Genomic DNA, 9991 nt, shown 5'->3' on the forward strand with positions numbered 1-9991 from the left:
TACCTCATAATGGGGGGGGCAATACTCAACTAGATACCACACACTACCAAATAAAACTCTCATAATTCGGTGGGGGGAGGTGGGGATACTCAACTAGATACCACACACTACCAAATAAAACTCCCAGTATCAGGAATGGGTTAGCTTTTTTGACTTGGTGGCCAATGAGGTCCCATATTCCCCCAACTATTATAGGCTACTGCCAGTGTTCTTGGCAACCCTCTAGAACTAGATTGTAAGACCCTATTGCTGAAGACACCACATACTTGAGTCACAAGCATGAAGAAATCCAGTTGGACTGACTTGGAAGATAGAGTAGTAATCATCAGTCTCACCAACCTGTGAATTCTTCAAGCTACAGCAATGACCTACCTGGCAAAATCTGTCCCCTGGTGCATTAGTGGTACCAATGTTATGGGAGTAACCAGCCACTTTGTGCTCGGATTTAAGGTCCACTCCATGAGATGGAACCCATATATGGCACTATTAATGAGGCAAAAACTTGTGACAAGATATGTCATAGACCCTAAGGGAGAGCCTACTAGCATTAATCTGCTAAATAGATCTATCAGTAAAATGACTCCTGATATCTTCATATTATACCCATAGATCAGTGAGTATACCACTCACCCCTCATCTAAGAAGCTTCTTATTTCAGTAGATGGAAATTAACACAGAAAGCCACAACTGGTCAGTGTGCAGATAATAAGAGATATCAGATTGTACGTTGCCAAACAGAACATCCATATCACACCCTTCCCCTCAAGGCCCGGGAATCTTCAAGAAAATGGGGAACAGAAAGATTACAAGAGTCCAAGGTGGTGGATAACTCCAAGGGAACGGGGTTTTCTGGATGTGACAGGGCAGGTGCACAAAAGAACTCACAGTGATTAGGAAAACATTCACAAGACCTGTGTAAGCTCAAGCCAAACAAAATCCCCAGCATGGAGTTGGGGAGGTAGGCATGAAGCCCTGCCCCTACCTGAGAGGCTATTGGCATTGGGTGGCTGCTAGGAGAGGGAGGGTCAGTTCTCTTTAATGATGTGACCTCTAGTATAGCAACCACACTCCAGGGCAGGTCCCACACCCAACACAGACTGGACCCAATGGGTTAGAAAGAGAGAGAACGTGAAATTGGGTGGGGAAGGGAGGTGGAGTTGGCGGTGGATCCGATAGGGGTTTGGGGGAGTAATATCAAACAGCGTTGTATGAAATTCTCAATGAATTATAAAAATATTATCTAAAAACACTGCCCTTGAGTGCAGTATTTCTCTTAGTTTCTCCATATTTTCAAAGGTTTCTTATTTTTTTATTCACGTACGTGTTTTGTGTGTGTTGGGGTGAGTTCAGAGGACAGCTTTTGAGAGTCAGTTTTCTCCTTGCATGTGGATCCCAGAGATTGAACGCAGGCCATCAGCTTTGGTGACAGGTGCTGTTTTCTGAGCCACCTCGCTGGCCCCACTCTTCAAAACTTTAGAACAATGTTATGTGTCATTTTCACAACGAATGATAAAAAAGTATAACTGAGATAAACTAGATTCTCCTTAAAATAAGAAGTAAAATGAGAAGAGAGAGAGAGAGAGAGAGAGAGAGAGAGAGAGAGAGATGTCCCAAATTTTGTGACAATTTTTGGTATGGTCTTATGAATTTTCATGTAAATATTGAAAATTCCGCTTACTAACACATCACCCCATCACCACCACCACCACCAAAATGTAGTATTCAGAATCCAAAGACCTGCTATTTCAAACATGATATCAAATGGGCCTACCTTCTCACACTGATCTAACCACTCTTCAATGACAGTCGCTAGCCAAAGACTCTGTGGCATCTGACACGGGAGCCAGAAATCTGGCTCTAGCTGTCTAGATGCTTAACTTAATGCTTTGATGCTACAAATAAAATCAGAGGAGACGCTGAACTTTTTCCACTAACACTGGACAGCTATGGAATTCAGAGAAAGAAAGGAAGCGCCCTGAAACCGTTAAGAATGAACAACTGTGTGAGAGAAGCTGGAATCCAACCAGGATTGTTTTCCAGATTTGTAGGTAGCAAGCATGTCCTTCACACGTTTTTACCGTTCTTTGACAATAAGTTCCGTTATCTGCGAGATTTAAAGAGCCTCCGTGTAAAGATGATTTACCTGAATTAACATAAAGAAAATTAAAATCCTCTTCCCTCCAAAAGGCAAACATTTGTGCCTCCTTGTTCATGGATCCCCCCAGTAAAATCCAGCGGTTAATGTAAGTCTTGTGTGTTTGGTATGGCTAATTCAGTTTTCTGCTTCCCTCTTCATACATATTAAAGGACTCAATGACATAATCGGCTTCACTTTTCACTTGGTTGCTTAGGGCCTTTAAAAATAAAACAGAAATATCCGCAGCTGTTCTAGGCAATCACTCAGCTCTTCGGGAAGAAAATATAGATATAGAGACAGGTGGTTCATCTCTAGGCACACATGCCGAATCAAGGAGCCGGCACTACAGCTGTGTTACCCAGAGATAACCAGCCGACTCCCAGGATCTCATTGCTAAATATGGTTGCATGGGGACAGCCAGGATCAAGGCAAGGGCCTTTCTTGAGTATTGCTTCTCCTGGAAGTTGACCAAGTTTCCACTCTCAGGAATACCTCAGGACTTCTGATCGGAGCTATGGAGGTAGGTCAGCAGTCTAGATAAATGGGACTTGGCAGGCGGCCTGACGAGAGACCCTCTTACCATTTTGACAGCTACCCTGATGGGAACATCTTGACTTTGGGGTCCAAATTCAGCGAAAGTCATGGAGGCAAGCATGGGAAGCTGGTTGTTCACTCGGGTTTCCAGGAGAATCACCAAGGGGTGGCACTGTCTAATTCTTACCTTTGAAATGCCACAAAGCCAGCCTAGCCAAACCTTCTCACTGCTCAGGAAAGAATGTGAGACCATAGCAACCATGACTCGTTTAAACACCGCCTGGCCAGGCTGTCTCCAGCTCCCCTCAGCTGCCCGAGAAGCCTGCCTTAGAACTCTTTGAAGCTCAGCACCCCTGCCTGCTGCCTGCAGCTTGGGTTCAACGTGTCTACCCACCTCGGTCCCAGGAGTCACAGATAGGACCAAGGCAGGCTACTCCCAGGCAGTGAGCCTGAACAACAATCAAACAGTGGGAGTCCCTGTACAGACAGCCCTTCTATCCTACATAAGGCCGGTCCACATCAACCCGTGGGCCTAAACTGCCGATCCAGGCTCTGATCATAGAGCTGCAGAGAGAGAGAGAGAGAGAGAGAGAGAGAGAGAGAGAGAGAGAGAGAGAGAGAGAGAGAGAGAGAGAGAGAGAGACAGCTTGCTGCTGCTGCCCCTCCCTTCCCTTCCTCAGTGGTAGGCTCTCCCATAACTGAGGAGAGTTCCTTTTTTTTTTCTTCTTCAGTTTTTTGAAACAGAGTTTCTCTGTGTAGCTTTGCAGCCTGTCCTGGATCTCACTCTGTAGACCAGGCTGGCCTCGAACTCACAGAGATCCAACTGCCTCTGCCTCCCCAGTGCTGGGATTAAAGGCGTGTGCCACCACCGCCACCACTCGGCTTGAGGTGAATTCTTGAGAATTCATATTCTCCCCTGCCCCGTCTACACACACACACACACACACACACACACACACACACACACACACACACACACTTTAATTTTGTCATTTATCCGTTGAGTACCAGACATTTTTTGATGCGACTGTTCAAAAATGGCTGTACACACACAGACGAAATTTTGAAACCACTGCACGTACTCAGAGAAAGGCCAGGCTCTCAGAAGACAGAGGACAACTTTGTTCAAACTTAGCCTGAGAACTGGCACGGTCCATAGCCCTATAACAAACAAACACAAGAGTAAGAAGCAGAAGACGCTGGAGAAGAAGAATCTGAATTCTAGGGCCACCGTGTGCCACCACCTACGCTTGAAAGTGCACAAAGAAACAGGAAGGCAGGGTCCCATGCAGAGAGGAAAAGTTAAAGAACAGAGACTGTCCCTGAAAGAGACATACAGGCAGATATACTAGACAAGGATTTCTGAACAGCGCATTTGGCCAGGTATGTTGGCACATGGCTATAATCAAAACACTCCACACAGAGGCGGGAGGCTCGTGAGTTCAGTGCCAGCATAGGACACACAACAAGTTCCAGGCCAGCATGAGATACATAGTCGTCTCCAAATGCAACAAAGCAAACAATGGCAACAAAAAAATTTAAGACACCCAGGAAATTAAAGGAAACAGGAGAAAGCCAGGGAAATAATGGATGCACGAAGTAGAGATATCCGTACATAGGAAACCTGTAGAAATATCAGTACATAAGAAACCTGTAGAAATATCTGTACATAGGAAACCTGTAGAAATATCAGTACATAAGAAACCTGTAGAAATATCTGTACATAGGAAACCTGTAGAAATATCAGTACATAGGAAACCTAACATTAAGCCAAAAAGAAAGTCTCAAAGTGAAAACCACTGTAATGAAAAAAAAAAATCTCTAGAAAGAATCAAATGCAGGTTTCATCAGCCAGGAATTCTTGAGACTACAAAGAGAAAGAAATAAGATTAAAGAAAGGTGACCAGAGCCTAGGGGACCTGGATCACAATTAAAGTAGCCATATACACGTCATATGAGCCACACTAGGAAAAGAGACAGAAGGGAGGTAAGAGATCTGAAAAAAACAGTCAAATAACAGTCATACTTCTCAGATGGGATGGGACACACACAGAGATGCATCTAACTCCATGGGGTGAACTCAAAAGGACACTGGTGGAGAAGCATTCCAAAGGACCTGTTGAAAGCCCAAAACAAGAAAACTCTGAAAGTCACAAAAGGGAAATAACTCATCTCATACAAATGATGCTCAGAAAGGTACAGTAATTTTCTAGTTCTCAGAGGAACTTCTGGAGGGCCTGTGTGGGGCTCAGGAAGTAAAGCACACTTGTTCTCGACCTGATGACCTGGGTGAGGGTAGGAGAGAACTAACGCCCACAAGCTGTACTGTGACCTCCAAATGCACACCATGGGGTTTGCACTCAGGCAAGCACACACACACTCACACATATCACACACACACACACACACACACACACACACACACACACACACACACGATAAACTTACAAATTTTTAAAAATTAAAATAAAAAAATAACTTCTGCCCGCCCCCCACGGGAAAGCTGGTCCCAACAGCATAGAGAGTGCTTTGATCTGCCCCTCATCTAATGGGGATGGTGAGTCCTGGCAAAAGCCAGGGCTGACCAACTCAGCTACCACCCAGGCCCTCATCGAATGCTTTGAGTTGGCCCACTCCAGCATCTACCCCATCTATGAGCTCCTGGAGCACATGAAGGGACTGGTCCTGCGGAACCATAGCCAAAGGATCTCCATGACAACAGGATATCCAGAGAGGAGTTTCGGTGAGGGTCCAGTATTGATGGTGTACCAGAAGCCAGAGGCCTCAAACCAAACCAATGACTCATTGCAGTGAACATTTGCAGGTAGAGAAAGCTGTCTGGGCAAAAGGGTGGACTGTGTGACACACCACAGCTCCCAAGGCCAGTGTGATGAACAAGTATGTGATGGAGAGTCAGGGAAACTGGAGGAGTGAAGTGATTTTTTTATTTCTATTTTTTATATTTTCTTTTGTGGGAGAGGCTACAAGGATGGAGGGTAGACATGGACGGACTGGGGAATGAGTGGGATTGGGGTGTGTGATGTAAAAATTCCCAAAGAATCAATAAAAAATTATTTTTTAAAAAAAATTAACTTTTGGAGGCCAGAAGGCAAGGGCCTGATGTATTAGAAACACAAAAAAAGAAAAAGAAAAGAAAAGAAATGAAAACACTTTGAACAGGAATCTTATATTTGATGATCTGTTCTCTATAAACGAAGACAGTGTGAGCTGAGGAAATAGAGCTGCTCAGTTGGTAAAGTGTGCTCTGCCAACAAGCGAGCCTGCATGTGGATCCACAGCACCCACATAAAAAGCCAGAGGTGGAGATGCATGTCTGAAATGCCACTGTTAGGAAAGAGAGACAAGATGATCCCCAGGCCTTGTTGGCCACCTAGTCTAGTTGAATCTATTAGCTCCAAATTCAGTGAGAGGGTCTGTCTCAAAAAATAAAGTGGGGAGCCAGTGAGATGGTTCCATGGATAAAAGTTCCTGCTGCCACGTTTGATAACCTGAGTTCAACCCCAGGGAAATCACGTGGTGGAAAGAAGGAACTGAATACTGCAGGATGTCCTCCAACCTCCACCTGGGTGCCGGCATACACGCGCCCCCCCATACACAAACACAAACACACATATATACAAAATAAATAAATAAAAACATAATTAAAAATGAAGAAATCGAGTGGAGAGGAAGGAAGAAGGTACCCAATATTGACCTCTAACATTCAATGTGCTCTTGTGTGCACACACATGCATACACCACCTAGACACGCATCTATACATATACAAAGGAAAAGAAAGACATCCTCAGAAAAACTAGGGCTAAAGGAATCTATTACCATTGTAGGCCAGCCCTGAAAGAAACACTAAAAGAAGTCCTACAAGATGAAAGGAAAAGACACCAGGTGGTCACCTGAAGTCATACAAGTTAAAAGAATATAAATGACAGTGGGGTAAATAAACACACAGGCAATTATAAAAAGCAGAACGTTTGCAACAATATTTTATGATTCCTTTGCTGATGTTTTCCACGTGGTTTGAGATTAGTTCATTAAAAAATTATTAGTCTACGTTCTATTTAAACTTACGGTTTTATTTTCTTTCTAATTTGAGGAATATATTTTTCAAGTATTAGCTTAAGATTTGTAGTACAGCATGCAAATAAACAATTTTATCATAGTAACAACTGAAAGATGTGGGGACTAAGACACAAAGAAGCAGAATTTTTTATAATGTTGGTGTCAAGCTGGAATAAGTTCAAATTTGACTGCTACACTCTTAGGGTGTTAAGTTCCAATTATAGTTTTTGCCAAAATAATAAAAACAATCTTAAATTGGTTTGGAACCAAAACAGACCCTGAGTATCCTAGGCAACTTGAGTAAAAGTAAACAACCAGATGAGGCTGCCGCTCAGGGTAGAATACTTGTCTGGCATTCAGGAGGCCCTTGGTCCAATCCCCAGCACAAAAGAAAGACAGACAGACAGACAGACAGAAAAAGAAATGAGGGAAGGAGAGAGAGAAAAAAATCCTAGAAGTTTACTACCTAATTTCAAAATATACTACAAGCTAGTAATTAAAACTGCATGGTGTTAGCTAAACAAACCAACCCCAGACACGCACAAGAATAGAGAACACAAAAATAAACCTGTGCATTTATAGTCAGAGAATCTTTGATCAAAGTGCCAAGAATAAACAATTAGAAAAGGATAGTTTATTAGTCAGAGTTCTCTAGAGGGACAGAATAGATAGAATGAAATATATATATTATATATAATATATTCTATTATAATATATATATAAATACTATTTACTATACCAGCTTACCATTAAAATAGTCACAAGTTGACTCACACCCAAGAGGCTGAGAACCTGGTAGTTGCTGGTCCCACAGTGGCTGTCTCACACTGTGAGACTGACAATCAGGTAGTTTCTGGGTCCACAAGAATAAGTATGTCACCAGTTCCAGTCTGGCCCCAGAAACCTGGAAAGTTCCTGGAGATCCACTAATCCTGGGTCAGTAGTGGAAGCCTGGAAATGCTGGTTCTGATGTCAGTGGAGGGATCAGCAGTAATGGTACAGGAGAAATCAACTCAAGAGGCCAAAATAAGACAGGACAAGCAAGAGGGAAGGTCAACAGAGTGAATAGTCTTCCTTCTACTGTGCCCTTTTTAAAGACTGTTCTTTTTCTGTGCATGGGTGTTTTGCCTACATGTATTTCTATGCACTAAGTGCATGCATGGTCCACAGAGGCCAGATCCCCTGGAACTGGAGTTACTGACAATTGTGAGAAGCCATGTGGGTACTGAGAACTGAACCTGGGTTCTCTGGATGAATATTCAACGTTTTTTAAACTGCTGAACCATCTCTCCAGTCCCACAAGTCCTTTTCCATCTGGGCTGCTACAAGAAAGCACCACTCACATTTGGAGTGGGTCTCAGGTGAGGCTCCCTACTCCAGTGACATAATTTGTGGTAATCTGGCACTGAAACCAACCATCCCAGACAGGATCTTCAACAGTAATATGAGGAAAAAACAGGGTGTCTGTGTGCAGAAGAATGAAATGATCTTACACCAGGTACGAAAATCAATCGAAAATGCATTAAAGCCTCAAATGTAAAATGTGAAACAGAAAAGCTATTTGGGGGGAAAAAATGCAAAATTGCTTGTGCTTTTCAGATAGGAGCTTTTTATTAGCATATATTAATTATACGAAACAGCAGATTTCATCATATTTTCATACGCGTATATAATATACTTTTATCAAGTTTATGTCGCCATTATTCCCCCTCTCCCGCCCCCCCCTCCTCTCTATCCTGAGTCTAACAATCTTCCCAAATAGCCTTTCTCCTTTCATAGCTTCTCTTTTTAGAGGCCACATATGAAAGCATGGCATTTTTCTTCCTGAATGGGCTTATTTCATTTAATACAATGATCTCCAGCTGCACCTATTTTCCTGAAAATAACATAATTTCATTCTTCTGTGTGGCCTAATAAAACTCCATTGTGTATATGCACCGCATTTCTTTATTCAGCCGTTAATGGGCACCTAGGCTGAGTCCATCGTTCTTCAACCAAGAACAGTGCCACGATAAATGTGTGTGCAGGTGTTCTCACTTCTGCTCTGATGCTGTGGTAAAACACGGACAAGAAGCAACTTAGGGGAGGGAAAGGATTTATTTGGCTCCCATTTCCAAGTCACAGTCCGTCACTGAGGGGAGTCACTTAAGTAGGAACTTATATATGGAGGAATGCTACTGGCTGACTCACTCCCAGGTCCATGCCTAGCTTGCTTCCTGATACTGTTCTGGACCACCTGCTGAGGATGGGCGGCTCACAGTGGGCTGGGCCCTCCTGCATCAATTAATGATCAAGACAACCCGCCCAGTCACACCCACGGGCCCATCGAAACCTCCGGGATTCCTCAGTGGAGGCTTTCATCTCAGATGACTCCAGGCTGTGTCAAGTTGACAAGGAAAGCTAAGTAGACAGCAGAGCCCTACCTTACATCCTGACTTGAGTTCTCCAGGTATACACCCAAGAGTAGTGTAATAGCTTTAACCATATGGTAACTCTATTTTTAATTCCTTAAGAAACCGCCATCCTGATTTCCACAGTTGCTGGGCTAATTTACATTCCTACCAACATCATGTAAGGGTTCCTGGGGAAGGATTTCTGATCTTGGTCTACACAATGATTTTGTTTGGGTATGACACTAGAATGACATGAAACAAAATAAAAAAAAATAGACAATTACATTTTCATTTAAAAGCTCCTGCATAGTACATGATACAATCAGTGAAATATAGAGACAACACATAGAATGTGAGAAAATCTTTACAAACCATGTACCTGATAAGGTAGGTATTAATATCCAAAATATGCAAGGAATTCAACTCTGTACCAAGAAAACAAATACCCCTATTTGAAAACGGGCAAGAGACATATCAAAAGAAGACACACACATTGCCGGCAGGTATATGAAAAAATAGTATTCAGCACCATAAATCATCGGGGAAGCTGTATTAAACCACAGATATCATCTCACACCTGTGAAAACGACTGCTATGGAAATGACAGCAAAAATAGTGGTGATGAGGAGGAGGAGAGAACAGAACCCTTGTCTGCAGCTGATAAAAAGGTAAATTAGGATAGGCTTATGGAAAACAGCATGATGACTCCACGGAAAAACGCAACACAAGTAGCATGTGCTCTAGCAATCCCGTTCCTGGGTATAAATCCAAAGGAAATGAAAGCCACACCTCAGGAGTTATCTGCACTGCTATGTTCACGGCAGCATTCATCATTCACAATAACCAAGA

The sequence above is a fragment of the Peromyscus maniculatus genome, chromosome 13, assembly GCF_049852395.1.
Source record: "Peromyscus maniculatus bairdii isolate BWxNUB_F1_BW_parent chromosome 13, HU_Pman_BW_mat_3.1, whole genome shotgun sequence".
NCBI classification, from domain to species: Eukaryota; Metazoa; Chordata; class Mammalia; order Rodentia; family Cricetidae; genus Peromyscus; species Peromyscus maniculatus.